This window comes from Cydia strobilella, chromosome 2, assembly GCF_947568885.1.
Source record: "Cydia strobilella chromosome 2, ilCydStro3.1, whole genome shotgun sequence".
In the NCBI taxonomy this organism is placed as follows: domain Eukaryota; kingdom Metazoa; phylum Arthropoda; class Insecta; order Lepidoptera; family Tortricidae; genus Cydia; species Cydia strobilella.
Genome location: NC_086042.1, coordinates 30070255 through 30090380, shown reverse-complemented (window position 1 = coordinate 30090380; position 20126 = coordinate 30070255). Strand labels below are relative to the sequence as shown.

Genomic DNA, 20126 nt, shown 5'->3' with positions numbered 1-20126 from the left:
TAGCCTATGGACGCCTGCAACACCAGAGATATTACATGCGCGTTGCCGACCCTTTGACAACCTGTACATTCCTTTTTTTGAAGAACCCCATACTGTAGCCCCTCGGAAAAACCTCGGCAGGGAGCTCATTCCACAGCCGAAGCGTACGCGGGAGTACGCGACCATTTAGGTGCTAGGGTGTGTGGATGAACGAACTGCCGATGGCGAGCGGTGCGGTGATAGAAAGCGGCCGTTGGCATCATGTCAAACAATTCTTCAGAGCACAGCCCATTGTACAGGCGGTAGAACACACACAAGGAGGCAAAGTCTCTCCTTAGACTTTAAGTCAATCATTTATTAAATAATAGATTGCCTACTGTTTACAATTATGTAATAGGTATTAGGTATAATGCCTGGATCAACGTCCAGCGATTAATCATGTCATGACTTCATGACATTCAATCGCGTGAGCTGTCTTTGTTTATACTACGCAGGTACAGATTCAACAAGTCGATTTTAACAAACTTAATAAGGTTGCATCTTCAAAATATGTATTATTATGTATCCCTAAATCACATGCCCAAATTACGGACGAAGAGTCCAGTCCACCGATAAGGACGGATTTTACTAAAAAGTTTCTGCTCACCGATAACAATAATTAATAACTTGGTTTTGTTTTGACACTTTTGACGCAACCACACTATCAGTTACTTTGAATTGTTGACATACAATTTCAATAATATAATGAATATTATTTACCTCACTCTGATTTATACTGGGAAGCCCATGTTATTTAGTATTATCATTGCAATTAGCATTTAAGTTTTCCACATTTTGAAATGCCGTAAATATTTCTTCTTCTTTTTTTTCTTTTTGTTTGTTGTTTTTTTATTGTGATTGTCATCTATCTTATGTACAATAAAGTGTTTACATACATACATACCTACATACTTCATCCTTCCTCAAAAGTACTCAAAACTTATGTATTATTGTCTCCATTTAATTAGAAGGAAAACCCTTAAGGACAATTAATTTTATTTATATATTGATGTGTTTACTTCCGCGTGAGTTTCCTGAAATATTTGTTATAATAATTTTGTGTTCGGCGAATTAACCAATACATGTTATTGAAATAACAAGGAAGCTTCCTTGGTGGATAAGGCTTAGGCTCGTCCTGTTTTCCATAATAAAATTAGAGAACGAAGCCGTCGTCGTCTTGATAATTAGTTCTCTAAATTTATTTATAGCTACCTGGAGTACTTGTATTTCTAAGCCTGCTTAATAAACAGTAAGGAAAAATATACCTGCTCTCTGAAACGGAAAAGACAAGTTATTTATTTTATATTTTAAACTTTATTGCACAGTAAGAATATACAGTGACAAAAGGCGGACTTAATGCTACACGGCATTCTCTACCAGTCAACCTTTAGGCCAAACAGAGAAACACAGTTGGTGCGGGGTATGTAAAGAACACTAAAACTAAAAGTTAGACTGTAATTAAATTTGATTATGGTTGAGCTATGACCATATCGTCAAAAAGTTTACATAGTGCAACTTGTGGTCCATCTTGTTGTATTAGTGCCTATGCCTATACCTACCCACGTTGCGTTTTCCTAAACTTGGCAGTGCCATTCCAGAACTTTTAGGTCTCATCGACAATACGTTCAACAAAGCAATGTAGGTAAGGTATCCTGTCCTTTGATTGACAGAAGTAATAAGTCGTAGCCATCACGCTCGCAGCTCTTTAACTTTTGACCTTCCATATCTCCAGTGTTTGTCCATCGATCCGTTCCTCGCCACCGAAGGTCACAGCTCTGACCCAATTATCGACACCACCCTTCCAATCCTAAACGTAATATCTACCTACCTACTTCAAATAGTACCGTACTTAATCCCTTCTCTTATTAAAACTAGCATAATAAAATAAAGTTTTAAAGATTCTAAGCATTAGAGGGCATATAAGACGTTGTGGAGTTAGTAGAATTAGTTGATACTGTTTCTAGGAACGCTGCTGGTTTATGGAAAGCCGGATTATCGGAATCTATTATTTTTACTTATTAGTCTGTCAGGCGCTGTTTGAATAGGTAGGTAATAGCTGTGTGTGTGTAGAGACAAATTAGTTATTGTTTAGTCTGAATAATTTATGTTATGTTATGAGTTCTAAGTACTAGTACCATAGAGTAACTTATACTACAGCGGTACTGTCATAGTAAATTTTGTAACCCCAGTAAATTCACTGCCATCTGTCGACACACTTTAAAACTAAAAATGAAGATTTATAAAAATACGATAGAATGTATTTAAATATAGATAAATGATTTTTTTTATTTGCATTAATTTTTTTTATGATTTTGACCCATGTTCTTTCACTGATATGCGTTAAAATTGTTAAATAACAAACGAAACCGTTAACGCCATCTATACGACTGTAGGCTAAAACTAGTAGCGCCCTCTGAACGAGAATCAAATTTTCTTGATTTTCGAAGCACGTTTTTTCCTTAGACTGTATCCATCTATTACGGAGTTATATCTATCTTTGCTAGTAATAACAACAGGTACAAACAAGTAGACGCTACGTGAAAATCAAGTCCATCTTTACAGTGCGATACATGTAAATAGTAAGTTGGATAGGTAGGTATATAAACATTATCCTTTTCTATAATTGAATTGAAAAAAATCGAATGACGAAGGTGCGGAAACTGGAACTTCTGAGTCTTCTGACCATAACCACTATTTCTCCATTACCGCAAAAAAATACTGGAAAGTGTTGAAACTTATGACACTGCTAACATAACAACCGAATCATCTATCATGAAATGTAGACAAACTTGTTTAGGGTGCTTAACTTCAGTTCGATTTGTTATTGCAACTCCGAACGTAGAGTATCTGTATGTTTACGAAAATACAAAAAATACAATGCCGAAGACGCGTGGATCCCAACAAGTCCCTACCAAGACGAGGGTCGAGTTCCAACAGGACCGGTCTTGTGACGCCATGTTTACCCGTTTTGTAATTATCATCCAGGCCAGGCTTTTAGGATTCCATTTCTTTTAGTTAGTGTCCCAACCCCAACAGACTCGTATAAAAAGTTATAAACCTGATCTTGAGATTCAAGACGGTAGTGAAATTCATAAAAGCGATAATCTCTCTTATTAAATATAGAAATCTAATAACAAGAGTTATTAATAACTAGTTTTTTCTAGATGTATTTTAGTTTTATTTAGATTTAGTTTTTACTTTTAATTTAGTTTTATTTTACAGATAAATTCGTTTTTAAGAAATGTATTGTTATTTTTTAGATTATAAAATTATAACAAGAGACAAACCAAAAAGTAGCATAAGTAGGTATCGGGAAAACAACTAGTAAATAAGGTATTTCCTTATTCCTTATTTATCCAAATAAGCCGGTAACAAATTATCGTCGCCATGCAGATAATAATGATACTTAAATCGCCAGTAAAACCGTACAATTATCATCGCCAAGCGGATAAACATTAAACACACACTTAACATATCCTTTCATCCTTATAAAAGCCACAGGACTATTTTATACACCAGTAGCGATATATGCTAATAGCCTGAGACAGGTGCGTGAGGAAAATTTTGTCTGTAATGGGAAATCGCCGATAAAACAAATAAATTAGATCCTCAATGGCCACTGTACATAAGTCACAAAACCATGTACCAGCGATATATGCCAATAGCCAAGAGAATAAATATGAGGAAAGTTTTAAAGTAAGTAGTGGAAAATCGCCGGTAAAAACCATGCAATTATCGTTGCAACGAGGATAAACAAATTAGATCCTCAATGGCCACTGTGCATAAGTCACGAAACCATGTACCAGCGATATATGCCAATAGCCTAGAGAATATGAGGAAAGTTTTAAAGTAAGTAGTGGAAAATCGCCGGTAAAACCATGCAATTATCGTTGCAACGAGGATAAACAAATTAGATCCTCAATGGCCACTGTGCATAGGTCACGAAACCCTGTACCAGCGATATATGCCAATAGCCTAGAGAATATGAAAAAAGTTTTAAAGTAAGTAGTGGAAAATCGCCGGTAAAACCATGCAATTATCGTTGCCACGAGGATAAACAAATTAGATCCTCAATGGCCACTGTACATAAGTCACGAAACCATGTACCAGCGATATATGCCAATAGCCAAGAGAATATGAGGAAAGTTTTAAAGTAAGTAGTGGAAAATCGCCGGTAAAACCATGCAATTTCCATCGCTACGCGGAAAACGGTACTTAAGTTGTTTGTAGATATGGATAACCTAGTACTTATAGATAATAGTGCAAATACAACACACACGGGTTCTGTTTAATCAAATTAATGCATTAGATACCTATATGCCTACATGTAACAGTAGGTACTTACCTATGTTGTATAATAAGTTAAAAACATCAGTTTTTGCAGGTATTGTCGAATTTAATGCCAATATTCAAGAACGTACCTTACGTTATTTTAAATGTTGAGTTATTATGAATTATTACTATCTCATATAAAGTCACGAGTATATACATCCCGGTCATTTGATAGGCGTGCGTGGGGATACAGATCCAACACGTAGAGGCCCTTTGGAGAAGTTTGCTGTTATGTAATACACCTGCTAGAACCCATTCACGGGTACAAATAGATACCCGTAAATCGGTCCCAACAGGCGTAGGGGCTATTATAAACACAATGGAAAAGAGTGCCGGTTATGGTTTTGAAGTTTGGCTGGTCAAAAGATTGGGCTATTGCTGAGAGGTCCGGACACCTGCCATATGAATTATTACTATTATTAGTTAGTTACATTACATACATAGTTATAAGTGTTATAAAATATACATAGAAAACACCCATGACTCAGGAACAAATGTTTGTGTTCATCAGTTAGTTACTTGCTTATTTAGATACGAAAACCATGACAACAATTACGATAACTTTTTTACGAATTCATTGTCTGCATGTCATTGCTATTACATTAAAAATCATTGTTTTGGTTCAATATCAAGAGATAACAGCGAAGCACGCTCAATTGTGTAAAATCAGCTAGCAAGTAGCAACCCACGAGGAAAACATTAAAGTAGAAGAAGATTACACATCATCGAATTTCCGATATCGACGAATACTTTAATCGATTACGAATCGATCTGAGTAATTAGCTCCATGCATGAATTTATTTTTATTTTTGGATTCATAATTTATATCGTTGGAACACCGGAAATGATAAAAATACTTTTGTAAACCTTAACATTATTTTATTAAAATATATTTAAAATGTTGAAAATTTTTGAGCGGTTGAAACGCTCATAATTTTTGGCGCGAATTCGACAGAGCGCGATGACGTCACACGTTGGGCGGCCCAACTGACGTTTGCTACTAATGACACTAATCTGTCGAACGCGTGACGTCACGTGGCGTTTCGAGCGTTTCGCTCACTAGCTTTTCGCGGGCAAATTTTTGTACTTTTTATTTATAATTTTAAGTAATTAAATGGTAATTTAAAAACGGAAATGCATTTGTAACATGATATAATGGTAACAAACATCCGAATAAAACATATTTCGCTCAAATATAAACTTCCTGCATGAGGCTAATTGTGTCTATTTACGTCCACGATAGTGTAAGGGTTCCTGAAGATTAAGCTAATTATGAATTATGAGTAACTAATAGTAATCAATATAAGTGCGTGCACGCATTTATGAAATGATTGTTTAAGTGTGTATTACGTCGTTAGCTACACATTCATTGAGTGATTTCTGAAGTGCACTGTTAATTTTAACATATTCTGTACCTCTATTTAGGTATGTTTTGGCTTATCCCTGTTTCTTACACTATGCCCAGCATCATAGAGTAACTTATACTAGAGCGGTACTGTCATAGTAAATTTTGTAACCCCAGTAAATTCACTGCCATCTGTCGACACACTTTAAAACTAAAAATGAAGATTTATAAAAATACGATAGAATGTATTTAAATATAGATAAATGATTTTTTTTATTTGCATTAATTATTTTTATGATTTTGACCCATGTTCTTTCAACTAGTGTTATACCATTTTTTCAACTTTTCCTTAATATCAATAAGGCGGCCTTCCACTGGTACTTTGTTTATCGTGATTCGTGGTACCGTTGATTATTTATCTCTTCACAGAAGACTCATTAGAGATATGTAATTGAAATTGAAATTGAAATCATTTATTGCATATCACATAGCAGGTACAGGTGTTCTTAAATATAAGCTGTTCATGTGACGCCCTGTTAGGGCACGGCAACATAGTTCCACATAGGGAAACATACTTATTTAATCTAAAATTATACATATTATTATTTACATATGTGCCAAATAATTAATTATAAATAATAATTGATATTATTTTGCGATACAGCGGGGAAATGCCGCCAGCATCCTTGGTACAATGCCTCAAGGGCCTATTTTAGATTTAAGCTAGTTATTAATTTCGTTTACGTAGTACCACTGTATATATCTTGTATGTAAATAAATGTTTCCTTATTAATTATTTTACATTTAAATAAAATCTGCCATGCACAATATTAAATACAATTACAGTCAATTTACGATCACAAGTATCACAAAAGTGATATTATATATCTTCAAAAAATTCTCTGATATTATAGTAACATTTATCTAACAGAAATGTTTTTAGTTTCTTGCTAAACAGGCTTAATTTACTCTCGTTTTTTATGTTATTTGGGAGGTGATTATATGTACTTCCATTATCAGATGATGTACATTTACAATCATTATAATGAATTACAATTTTCATAACATACGAATTGTGACAGTATATCCACCTAGTTACATTATCTAATCTTTGATTGATTTGGGTAAAGCTAAAGATACTGATTACATACAAACAATATCGATAACCAATATTATACCAGATTTCATAATGTGCGTTTTTATTGCGCATTATTATTCTATGGCGCCTGCAGTTTAAAAATAACCTGTCTGATAATTATGATGCCGATAACACGGTTTCTTGTATCGTAATGTGTGTCAGACGCAACGGGATCTAGAAAACTGAAAAAGGCTATTGTTTATCTGTTTTGTGTTTGCTGTTATATGTAAAGGTGATTTGCGGTTGAAATCGTGTTTTGTTTAAAAGGGGTCTAAATCTAAAACATTAGAAGCTAAATATTTTAATACAATAAGTAGGTACTTTAAAGATATATCTTGAAAACCGGATAAGTGCGAGTCGGACTCGCCCACCAAGGGTTACGTACTTTTTAGTATTTATTGTTATAGCGGCAACAGATATACATCAACTGTGAAAATTTCAACTGTCTAGCTATCACGGTTCATGAGATACAGCCTGGTCACAGACAGACAGACGGTAGTCTTAGTAATTGCTGTCCCGTTTTTACCCTTTGGGTACGGAACCCTAATAACCAACAATACAATACTTTCAAGTCCTTTTATTTCTCCTAAAATGTGGCATATTTCAAAATATTCAAATTCAAAATTCTTTATTCACAAAAACACGTAAAAAATATATTTTGATAAGTAAATCACAGTAGCTGCCGCAAAAGAAGCGCGGATGTGGCAGGCCCAGGCGGAGATGGCGGGACGACTTAGACACCTTCACTAATAACTGGCCGGAAACAGCTCAACAACGGGAGTCATGGAAATCAAAGAGAGACGCCTTTGCCCAGCAGTGGGACACTACAGGCTATTAAAAAAAAACACAGTAGTATCTGATCTGTACAATGTAATCTATACATGTAATTGTAAATTAATGTTATGTTTTCCGTACTGTAATCAGTGAAGTACTGACGTAATTACAAAGAATAAATCACTAAACATTCCGCTATCGTTTAAGATAGCGCAAATAGGGAAATAGCTTATTTTGTAAGTATGTTTGTACTTACTTTAAATGTATGTTTGTATTTACATAAAGTGTCAACTGCACCTGTAATAACCATTCTATTTATTACTGTTATACATTATAGTATCTATTTATAATCTTATGACGCACGTGTTCCACAATACACAGAATAAACAAGGTCTCAAATACTATTATTTACTTTATCCTTCTCAGCTTCCTTTGTTTCTTTGGCCGATGTCTGCGTAATGTATATTTAATTTGATTCAGAGCGACCCAAATCGGCTTTCCTCATAATGTTATATCTATCTTTGCTCATAATAAAACTGGTTTGATTTTAGCTAAGTTGCGATGACAATCATAATCCAAAAAGCGTCAGATACATTGGATCTGTCGTCATGAGATACAGATGTTCCCTCTTTAAGATTCTGTATTATATCATTATTTTACGTTTTAGTTCGAAACAAATATTTGGTTAAATATCTATATTGTCTTCGGTTAACGCGATAGTTACTCATGAAATAAAACTATGAAAACGGATTATATCGCGTATATTGAATTTATAATACATCCCGACGTTTCGAACTCTTTACAGCGTTCGTGGTCAACGGGTGACTGAGGAAAAATTACAAAATGCAAAAATACCCACATACTAAAATAATGAACAATCATAGACTACAAACTTTAAGGCTGGTTGTACATGCAAAATCGGTTCATAAGGCTAGTTATACACTATAATTATTTTTCAAAGAGATATATATATACGCGATAAAAAAAAAAAAAAAAAAAAAAAAAAAAAAAAAAAAAAAAAAAAAAAAAAAACCGTTTTCATAGTTTTATTTCATAAATATCTATAGTTAACAATACCTGTGTTGGTACAATAACTATGTCAATGATTGTAATTTTCCGTCACTAGAAAACTTACCTAGAAGTTATTTCATTAAACGATTTAATTACTATTTACGTAAGTTCAAGTATTATAAATATTTCATGGTCAGTGATCTTGATCTAGCGCTTTATTATTGCGAACTTTGAAAATCTCTAATCTGTTTTCATCATCATCATCATGTCAGCCGATAGACGTCCACTGCTGGACATAGGCCTCCCCAAGGCTCGCCACTCCGACCGATCCTGTGCCGCTCGCATCCACCGAATTCCCGCGACCTTCACCAGGTCGTCGCTCCACCTCGTTGGAGGCCTACCGGCAATTCGTCTTCCGGTACGCGGACGCCACTCCAGAACCTTCCGGCCCCACCGGCCATCAGTTCTGCGAGCAATGTGCCCCGCCCACTGCCACTTAAGGTTTGAAATTCTGCGAGATATGTCGGTGACCCTAGTTCTACTGCGGATATCGGACTAATCTGTATTACGTTTTATTTATTTGGCAAACTAACGATTTTAGAGTTAGGATGTTCGCGGTAGCCCCCTGGTTTATAAACATTTTATTGTACGGTTAACTCGTTCGCGTCTTTCCTGTAGACATCGCATAGTTAAGAGATTCTATACCCGGGTCGTTAACTTTTATTGTAGGTACGAATATTGTCCACAGAAGCGCCCTTTGTGTAAAATGTGTTTGACCCAGTTCACCCAGTTGGCAGTTTTGAACTCATGATTCACGAGACTCTTGCGGCAGTCTGCTGTTTGTAAACAATCATTGATTCCCACTTGATGACTTGTGATTCACTCGTGATCATGATTGATTTAATCATAACGTGGTAGTAAATTGCTTATTCGCATTGGCGTCAATCGTGAACGTCAGAGTCGCGGCTCTATACAGTGCTTTTAAATCACACTATTTATTATTCGCTCTTAATACCATGGCAATAAAGTATAGGAACTAATGTGGTTAACTGGTTAGTATCTAAGAAATAACAAATAAATAATTAAAAGTAACAGACGCCAACGAGATTCTTTATGTTGTCATGTGTGATGATAATTTTACAATTCTGGAGAATAATATTGAAAAAATAACATTCTAATTAAAAAATGACAATATCAACAAACGCAACTTTAAAGAGAAGCTAAAGTTGGTAAAAGCACGCAGTTACATCATAAGGAGCTCGCGGGCTTAGCACGGTAGCATTTTTATCGCCTGTCACCATGCCTGTCACGTTCTAACAAGTGAGTAAGTGCGAAAGTGACAGGCATAGTGACAGGTGATAAAATGCAACCATGCTGACACCGCTGACCTCAAATCTTCGTCGTTAACAGTTAGTAACACCGTGTATATTAATACACGGTGTTACTAGAGCCACTGAAAACCTGAGACACCCCAACAGATTTTTTTTATTTTGAACTCATCTTGAGTATTTATTCTTTAATCCGATACATATCGGATCGGACCCGGGTATGTCCTTAAACTGCGTCCGGACCCGGATATGTCCTTAAACTACGTCCAAAAGAGAGGTATGGGCACTGTGAATGACATCTCGTTTTGTGTGGTAGGGCACAGGACAGCGGATGTCATTCCAGATCTAGAGCAGAGCCCAACTGGGGAAGTACCTCCACCTTACAGAAAACCGCAGCCAAATAACACTAGACCCTACTCATAGTGTTGTGTTCCTGCCGGTAAGTAAGGTTGCCAGAGCTCAACGAGGGAGAGGAGTGTTAGGGTCGGCAACGCGCGTGTAATATCTCCGGTGTTGCAGGCGTCCATAGGCTACGGTAACTGCTTACGCTTGATTGCCACCGACGGGTTAAAAAAAAAATATAAAAAAAAAAAATCGTTGTTTACTTTTGTTAACAATTCTATTCGACTGGTAATTCTACACAAGATACTTCGTCGTTTGAGTGACATCAAACAGTTGCTAGTTACCATCGTAAAGTTAACTGACCATTTGCATACCTTACTGCAACGAGATAAGGTTTACCAATGGCCAGTTAAGGGTGTTGCTCATTGACAAATAACGTGTCAAATGCTAACTAATGCAAACTTGTAGACTTGGCATGTAAAAATAATAAAAAATGATGAAAAAATTACCCCCATTAAAATATAGCGCAATCGATTCTCCCAACGATTCTGAACAAACCGTTTATAGGTTTTCAGTGCGTCATGAAACACCGTGTATAGGTACTCACATGGCATCATGATTTATCAATACTATAATTTGTATAGCATCATGTGTTTCAGCAATAACTCGATCAGATTCTAAAGCTTGTGTCGTAAAAGACAGGGGGCCACTTCGAGTTAATTACTATTACTACAAACAATAATATCACAGTATGTGAGTATGTATAAAGAAGATAAGTTTACTCTGAGTAGTTATGTAGGTACATAGAGTTAGACCAAGATAAGTCTGCACCGACTTTGATAGCACACGCAGTGCAAGTGTTATTTAAGTATACGTCATAATTTCATAGAATTTTAACGTTTAAAATAACATTTGTACTGCGACGTGTGCTATCAAAATCGTTGCAGACTTATCTTGGTCTAACTCTACATTCGTCGCAGAAGTACACGTGGCAATCATTTTGCAAATTTGTATTTTACTATCACGAAAGTCACGAAAGTAAGAGGTCACTCGTCGAATCCGACTCGGTTGGGCAGCGTTCGGGAAGCTCCACAGTATCTTTTCGTCCAAATTGCCGCAGTGTCTTAAGTCAAAAGTCTTTGACCAGTGTGTGTTGCCAGTGATGACATACGGATCTGAGACGTGGGCGCTAACAATGGGCCTCATAAGAAGGCTCAAGGTCACGCAAAGGGCAATGGAGAGAGCTATGCTCGGGGTTTCTCTGCGTGATAGAGTCAGAAATGATGATATCCGCAGTAGAACTAGGGTCACCGACATACCTCGCAGAATTGCAAACCTTAAGTGGCAGTGGGCGGGGCACATTGCTCGCAGAACTGATGGCCGGTGGGGCCGGAAGGTTCTGGAGTGGCGTCCGCGTACCGGAAAACGAACTGCCGGTAGGCCTCCAACGAGGTCGAGCGACGACCTGGTGAAGGTCGCGGGAATTCGGTGGTTGCGAGCGGCACAGGATCGGTCGGAGTGGCGAGCCTTGGGGGAGGCCTATGTCCAGCAGTGGACGTCTATCGGCTGACATGATGATGATGATGATGATGATGATCACGAAAGTCATTTGTTTACAAAGAAGCCAGGTGTTTGAGGCGTTATCTATAAATTGTAAATACAGATGTCAATCACAATGAAGAAATCAACGATGATCAACTCTGGTCAACGTGGGACTCGAACCCACATCCTTGGATTGCCGGTCCGATGCGTTACCAATTGCGTTGCAATTGTTATAATGTGGTACGTCCCACAATAAAAAAGGAAAAATATATTAACATTTAAGCTAGTTTAAGTTCGTAGTGCCACCGCCATGTGTGTTCAGATAACTAGGTTTTATAATGACTTTCTGATAAACTCCCGACTTTGATATGAGACTCGCCTCCTCGTGATGACTGAGTGATATGAGATCTATGACTTGGGGTGCGTTGAGTATAATGCGTTTTAGATAAAAGCCAATGCGGTTTGCTATTTCTAAACTGCTTTATTTTAGATATCAATAGGTTGAGCAGCCGCAAAGATATGGCTATATAACAAAACTTCCGTGAGACACAGACATATTAAACATATTAATAACGGGCACTTACGTATTTTAAGTCAAAAACGCTCGACATGTTTCACTCCGTACCGACTGTACCGAGCAGCGTCATCGGGAGCTTGCGTTGACGGTGACGGACCGGCGCAGACTGCGGGCCGCAAGCAAGCAAAAAAAGCAAAAAGCAAAAAAAAAAACAAGCTCCTGATGACGCTCCTCGGTACGGAGTGAAACTACTAGAGCGGTACTGTCATAGTAAATTTTGTAACCCCAATAAATTCACTGCCATCTGTCGACACACTTTAAAACTAAAAATGAAGATTTATAAAAATACGATAAAATGTTTTTAAATATAGATAAATGATTTTTTTTATTTGCATTAATTATTTTTATGATTTTGACCCATGTTCTTTCACTGATATGTGTTAAAATTGTTAAATAACAAACGAAACCGTCAATGCTATCTATACGACTGTAGGCCAAAACTAGTAGCGCCCTCTGAACGAGAATCAAATTTTCTTGATTTTCGAGGCACGTTTTTTCCTTAGACTGTATCCATCTATTACGGAGTTATATCTATCTTTGTTAATATGTTTAACATAGCTATATTTTGCGGCTGCTCAAGAAAATGGTTGGCGTTTAATTTAGACAAGTACTTTGTGATGTAAAATGCATAAATACACATTTTTCTTATATCAAAGTCGACGTATTTAATTACTTTCTTTATCATTAGCTGGCCTTACTTTTAAGTACATATCATGACAGATTGTTAATAAAGGCACATGGCCATCAAACACGTACTAAGGTAATGCGTATTAGACGGAAACTAATGTCCTTTTATGTCATTAAACTGTTGAGACAGATGGCCAGCAGAGATGAAACGTGGAGTACAATGTGTGCAGAGGTAATGCGTCTCAGACTAAAGTCAATGCCCTGGATTTACTTAACATTGATGTTTACTTATGAAGTTATGACATTAATAGTTTAATAGCTTCTGCCCTCGACTTAGTCAACACTCAGCGTGGAATGATGATAGATTGACATAAACAATTCTATGTCCTTGCTCGGATCGGGTGTTTGAAAGGTATACATTTCACGCTTTTGCTAAGTTTTATGAATTAGGGAATTACGGATTTTTTTGATATTAATACCTAGGGCCCGTTTCTCAAAAGCTTATAACTTGTATAGTTAACGCTATCTCTACTGAGCTCGTTCACTTACCTGTACTAACAATGGCATTCTGTTAAACAATAGCCATTATTTCTTTTGTGAGCACGTGGCCTTTGTGCCTGAGCGCGTGGCCATTGTGTGTGAGCCTCAGGCACAAAGACCACGTGCTCACACAAAAGAAATAATGTCTTGTGTCACTTCTTGACAGCTTTTGTTAGAAAGAGACTTCCACTTGTAATACAAGCTTTGAAATGTTACAGATATTTACTCGTACGTTTAAAATTATGCCCGTTCGCTTTTTATAGGTAGGCACATGCACAAAAACAATATTTCTGATTAAATTATATACAATTTAATTGTTAACACCCTGATACTCTTGCATTTTATTTTCATTATTGTTGTTATTGTTTTTGTTCTTGTTTGCACAAATAGCTCTGTTTTACTCTGTAGAAACTTTATTAAACATGATGTTAAAATATTTTTATTAAGGAAACTGTAAGTCAAGCTTTAAGAAAATTTCCAGTTTTATGTATAACTTTAAAAGACTGTTTGTTTCTTAAATAAAAAAAAATAAAAATTTGTTGCTCTTGGTCGAAACGTGCATGTCACTATGAGTAAACACACCTATATTAACGTTCGTGCGACGTCGCGTGCCTCGGCGTACGTTATAAGGTGACAAGATAGCGAGGCGCCGCTTTATCGACTAACGATGACTCTGCGCTTTGCGATCGCTATTGCGTCGCTATTAAGCTTTGATGTTGCTAATTGCCCTAATTGTTAGGTAGTATTCCAAGGTTTCCATATAGGGTCACTAGGACCTGCCTAAATAGTAGTCAGCCAAAAAAAGGTTGATAAGATGACAGTCGCGATTCGCGATTAGTTTTTCTCATTTCGTAACAACTAGTGCCGGCGCAAATTCTTGGGATTAGGTTTGCGAAAGCGGACCCCGTTCTCCTTTAGGATGCAGCCGGAAGACATGAAAAAGTATAACAACACTCTTAGTGCCAGTTGCACCATCCGCACTTGACAGACTGATCAACGTCACCCGGCGCGCCGCGGCGGTTTACTATGAAACTTTTCATACAATAAAATTTATCGAACTCTTTAACGATGACCAACAGCTTGGTGCAGCCGAGCCTTAGTGCCAGTTGCACCATCCGCACTTGACAGACTGATCAACAGATCAACGTCACCCGGCGCTCCGCGGTGGTTTACTGTGAAACTTTCCATATAATAAAATTTAGCGAACTTTTTAACGATGACAAACAGTTTGATGCATCCGACCCTTAGTGAGGCAACATAACCGTTATAAAAACAGGGAACTACCTACCTAGGCTTTTAAGGTGCGCAGGACCAATATACCTCATATACTTTTGTATTTTGAATGGGTCTCCCGCATTGCTCTGGTATCTCAATCAGAATTATTTTTGTAACCTAGTTACTGTAAACATCCAGTCGAAAGAAATTCCTTTTGATAACTAGAATAATAATGTACCCGGAATCACCCGACCTTTTTATCAGGTTTGAAATTCGAATGACCCAATTACCATTGTCCTCCTGATAAGATAAGATAAGATAATTATTTATTTGCTTAAACATGGTAATTTTAAGTTCACATAATCATTATAAGCAGTATCACATGTTAAGCCAATGGCAGCATGCAAATATTGATCTTATTATTTACATTAACAATAAACTATTTACATGACATTGATTTTCCATTGTAGCTATTATTTAAATTGAATATACATTCATTTTTTTTAGATATTATAATTGTCTTACAAAACTACACATATTTCATATAATTTTCAAATTTAATATTTATTGTCGTTTATTTATTTATTAACATTATTTGTCCAGAAATTCTTTGATTGTGTAAAATCATTTATTTACTAGCCATTTCTTCAATTTTGTCATAAATAATGGGTCTTTCAATTTCCGCAGTTCTTCTGGTATCTTATTATATTTTTCCTGTTGGTACAGAACCTGTACAAGCAAGAAGGGCCTTTACCATATGAACATGAAACAATGATAAATACTCTACAACAACGAATGTTGACTTGTTGACCAAACATTCGGAATTACCCGTCCTTATCAGTCACAACTTCACAAGCACAAAGGACAAAACATTCCTTTGCCCTTTAGTTGACTCTCGCGCCGTTGGGGATGCCCCGTCAGGACTATTATTTGTCTGTTGACATCTTCTGGCAGAAAAACAATTTAAATATATATGTGACAAGGTGCATTTTAGACTGGCACTGTAGTGTTGGAGTGAGTCACCTAGTCGGATTCTTTGGTGGATTATGTTGACAACAAAAGCATTCTTTAACAAAAATGCAGGTAATTTTGGATCACTGCGTAAGTAGGTATTTGAAACCACTTTTGTTTTTATTCAACAACAATTTTATTCAACAGCAACACCATTTTTAACCGACTTTAATTTCATAAAAGGAGGAGATTCTGTATTCGGTTGTGGCTTTTTTTTATACCGAGACCCGTGGTCCGATTTGAGTAATTCTTTTTTTTTTGTAGGATATGTACGATCGAGGAAGTTGTTTCTTTACCAGTTTACGGTGTACTTTACATTGAACAGCTCTTACAACCAAATTTAGGTACTTGAACCGCAAATTGCTAAAGAATCATGCAATTTCCTCAACTGTACATTTATGGTTGTGCAAAATAACTTATTATATAGGTAGTTACAATATCTATCTAATCTATCGCAACGGAAATCACCTGGTTTGACCATAACTGGCCGCGAACTGCTGTATACAGATGTGGCCGGGAATTTTGGACAGGGGAGAAGATCTTATAAAGAACTGCCATCCTCTTATAGTTTTACAAATAAAGGCATAATTATGTACATATCTACTGTTCGCGTTCAAAAATAGCTGCCACGTTCTAATCTTTTTACATTTAGAGACATTTCTGTTTGTAGCTTCTAGAGAAAGAAAAGTATTTACTTACTTAAGGCACGTAGTCATGAGTCATGAGATTAGTGCATGACACTAATTGATCCTGCTGACTATTCAGTAACCCGGGTTACTGCTATTAGCACGCTTTATGATAAACTAAGTGATATATGTAGAATAGGATAGACTCTTCCAAGTATGTCATTCAAACACAGTATTACGAATTCTAACAAATTTTCCAAGCTAAATCTTCTTCTTCTGCTACCATGCCCTAGCGGGCGTCGGTGGCCGCCTTTGCAAAGTCTTTTCTACTCTTGGCCAGTCTTGTTAGCGTGGCCGCGTCCTTGATGTTTGTCCATTGTTTGATGTTATCGAGCCAGTTCATCCTCCTTCCCCTTCCCCGTTTTCCCTCTATTTTTCCTTCTATTTTAACTTTCAACAGACTATACTTTTCATGTCTATGTAGATGTCCAAAATATGCAATCTTTCTCCGCTTAACTGTGGCTAGTACTTCCTTTTTCTTCTTCATTCTTTTTAGGATCTCTATGTTCGTTATTCTTAGCTTCTTAAGCTAATTAAATATCCCTTTTATATAGGTAGTTAGAATTAGTTCATCAGAGGAAGTTGCTAACTAAACGGACTCAAGTGAAAGAACAATCGTCCCAATCGACACAAATACCAAGCAAGACCCTGTGCCGGATCACACGCGCAGACGCAGATGTCAAATACGCATGCGCGGCGCCTCACGTAACAGAAGTAAAACATCATACTCATTCTAAATTAGACTTTAATTTGTTAAAAAGAAGGTTGAATTTGATATAAGAGTGTTGTGGTTTTGAAAATTAGCTCAGGTTGACCACATGATGTGAGTCACGGTAGCGCGTGCGTTTTGAGTTGGGAGGTGAAAGGTTACATAATAACTGTCACGTGTCGCATTAATTGACCCATTATTGTTACTACATCTTTAATTGTTTAGGAAAAAATAACAAACAGACACTGTTATTTCATCATCAGTTTAGGCCAGATGAGCAGATGACCTGCCGCGAAAAAAAAATCCAAATTTCGTTAATCTTCCTATCGCTCGAATGTGCAAGAGTGATAGATTTTCGCGGTAGACAAGCAACACGAATTTGACGTTTCTTTCTGTTCATCAGAATGTATTTCAATAAGATCGCTCGGCCTTTGAATCATAATATTTTTAGTTTTTAGTGTTGTAGTTATGTTTTTGTCACTTCTCTTGTCAAATACGTACATCGAAGGAAATCTACGTCAAATCAGGATATGAGACAAAACACCAATGAGAGTTTCGACTTTATTTCATTTCATTATCAATGCGAGAGTAACTGCCACCTCTTCACTTTTAAACTATGTAGGCGATGTAGACGATATTATATTTATGAAGATAATTTGAGACCCTACTGCATACTGGAGCGGACATGAATATTTTTTATCAATGATCATCATCTGCACTTCGTCTCTCCAGCGAACTCGGCGCCTTCGGCTGTACAGAAACGGCTTTGGACAGAGTAGCATGGCGGTCTTTGGTGTCTAAGGCCAAGATCCACTTCGGGTTGTTGCGCCACAGCAGTAAGTAAGTAATCATCATCATAACCCAGACGAAATCACGGACAGAAGCTTAAGTATAATTACAATAAGGTTACTGTAATCGACGCTAGTCCCGCTACCTGACATACTTCAGCATATTACACAGTCTTAGTGGACCGAACTCGATATGTACTTATAGACGCAGTACCGTTTTTAAACTCATTCAATATATGTACCTACTTACGTACTCTTAAGGGGCCCACTGACTATCAGTCCGCCGGACGATATAGGCCTGTCAGTTAGAACACAAATTTGACAGTTCCGAACAACTGACAGGCCGATATCGTCCGGCGGACTGATAGTCAGTGGGCCCCTTTACATACGTAGGTACATCCTTTAAGAACAACAATGACCCTCTTTCAGAGCATGAGAAATGAAAAAGCTGGACTGTTACAACGGTTAACCGTTACTGGGCTTATGAAGCCCGCAACAATGCACAATGTACTTACACTTGCGCAAGTTGCGCACACTGTCTTATTTGTAGAAAGCAATAAAAACATTTAAAGTCCAATATTGCCAATATTATAGAAGGTGAATACAATTTTAAAAATGCGTTCAAAGTCCACACAACACAACGATGAGGAAACGTCTACACACATTGCGACAGCTGTTGTGCAGAGGATTTAGATACGCGGTGAATCATCATGAGTTGCACTTGTTGAGTTTGTAGCCACTTGTCCGGTCGGCGCTAAATGATAAGTTGATAACAATTGTTGCGAAATCGACTGCGAGTGCCATGCGACGATAGGAAAGGCAAATGGATAATTATCTAGTGAAAAGGGGGCGTATTACTTAACCTCCTGAGACCCCGTGTAGGTACTAGTTACACATTTTTGTACAAATTCCACAAACTATTTAGACTAAGGGGCGGTTGCACCAAACCGTCTGTCACCTAAATTTTATTGTATGGGAAGTTTCATAGTTCACGGCCAATTGCTGTTGATCAGTCTGTCAAATGTGGATGGTGCAACTGGCCCTAAGGGTTCCAAATTCAAAAAAAAGATCTGCTTCTTGGTCTCAGGAGGTTAAGGCGAGTAGGGCATTATGTATCTCGAGAATGGTTGGAATTAAGAACGTGACTGTACTCTGTGACAACCTCGTGGTCGTGACGTCCATCTCGTCTAGTATTCGCGTAACGCAGCCTTGATCCAGTTGCCCTGCTCGCGCCAGCCTCAACTACCGTTATGATACGTTTACCCTCGCTTCATTACCAGTAACCTCCACTACCACCGGATACCACCTCGGTCTCATATTCTAACCCTCTCGCAACGAAACCCTGTGGCATCCTCGTGATCGTGACGTCCAACTCGTCTAGTATTCGCGTAAAGCAGCCTTGACCCAGTTGCCCTGCTCGCGCCAGCCTCAACTACCGTTATGATACGTTTACCCTCGCTTTATTACCAGTAACCTCCACTACCACCGGATACCACCTCGGTCTCATATTCTAACCCTCTCGCAACGAAACCCTGTGGCATCCTCGTGGTCGTGACGTCCATCTCGTCTAGTATTCGCGTAACGCAGCCTTGACCCAGTTGCCCTGCTCGCGCCAGCCTCAACTACCGTTATGATACGTTTACCCTCGCTTCATTACCAGTAACCTCCACTACCACCGGATACCACCTCGGCCTCATATTCTAACCCTCTCGCAACGAAACCCTGTGGCATCCTCGTGGTCGTGACGTCCAACTCGTCTAGTATTCGCGTAACGCAGCCTTGACCCAGTTGCCCTGCTCGCGCCAGCCTCAACTACCGTTATGATACGTTTACCCTCGCGCGATACCACCAATCTTGACCAGTCGGTCTCATCAGTCTTTGTCTTTTGGTCATTATTAGATACTGGTTATTCATACCTGTGACCCGTGATCACATGCAGCTCTGTATTTTACTCCATTTATTCTTATACGCGGAGTTGTGAGAGCAGCAGTCAGTGACGGAATACTTAGACGTATAGCATGCACTAGCTTCTCTTTCATTGCCGTCCTCTAACGGATGGTGCAAAGCCCATCTCAGTAAAATCCAACTCTTCTGAAGGGTCACAACAACAACAAGGGCGTGAAATAAAAATACGAAAAGAAGT

At 37.8% G+C, this 20126-nt stretch overlaps 1 protein-coding gene across 1 annotated transcript in view; it reads left to right on the top strand.

Moving 5' to 3' along the window:
• LOC134755215 (electron transfer flavoprotein beta subunit lysine methyltransferase-like) overlaps positions 1-20126 on the top strand; it is a 47531-nt gene that overhangs the window by 963 nt on the left and 26442 nt on the right. The window lies entirely within an intron of this gene.